Genomic DNA, 832 nt, shown 5'->3' with positions numbered 1-832 from the left:
CGGCGTCGATGTGCTCGGCGTCGTCGGGGGCAACTGCGAGGGAAATGTGAAAATTTCCTAAGTGCTGGCTTATATAGCAAAGGCATTGGTCCCGGTTCGTGGCTCAAACCAGGACCAATGCCCTCTTCAGTCCCGGTTGGTGCGACCAACCGGGACCAAATGCCTCTTTTCAGTAGCCCAAAGGGCGGGAAGCGGCGGCCTTTGGTCCCGGTTGGTGGCACCAACCAAGACTAAAGGTGGGCATTGGTCCCGGTTTGTGCCACGAACTGGGACCAATGCCCCCTTTAGTCCCGGTTGCTGGCACCAACCGGGACCAAAGGCCTTGTGCTGCCCCGTGCCAAAACATTAGTCCCGCCTCGCTAGCTGAGAGAACTCGAGAGTGGTTTATAAGCGCTGCTGCGCCTTCCCTCTCGAGCTCCTCTCAAATGCAGGCTTTCGGGCCTAACCCTGCGCTGTGTGCCTGTGGGCCTACTGGGCCTCCTGCGGGCCTGAATCCTGGCCCATGGTAGGGTTTCTAGTCGTATTCAGGCCATGGGGGCCCAGTAGGTGGCACTTTTTTTTCTTTGTTGCTTTATTTATTTTAGTTTGTTTCTACTTACAACAAAATACTTATTGTTGCTATTTTTTCCAGTTTTTTTGTTTTGTTTTCTGCATTTTTTATTTTCTTCTGTTTTTTGCTTTAGTTTTAATTCTTTTTTGCTTTTAGTTTTAGAAAAATTATGAACTTTCTATTAGTGCCATTAGTTTTCAAATTTGAAAATACTTTTTTTGTTTTTTTCTTTGTTGCTTTATTTATTTTATTTTGTTTCTACTTACAACAAAATACTTATTG

The sequence above is a fragment of the Triticum aestivum genome, chromosome 5A, assembly GCF_018294505.1.
Source record: "Triticum aestivum cultivar Chinese Spring chromosome 5A, IWGSC CS RefSeq v2.1, whole genome shotgun sequence".
NCBI classification, from domain to species: domain Eukaryota; kingdom Viridiplantae; phylum Streptophyta; class Magnoliopsida; order Poales; family Poaceae; genus Triticum; species Triticum aestivum.
The sequence above is the reverse complement of the archived record's forward strand: the minus strand, read 5'-3'. Positions refer to the sequence as shown.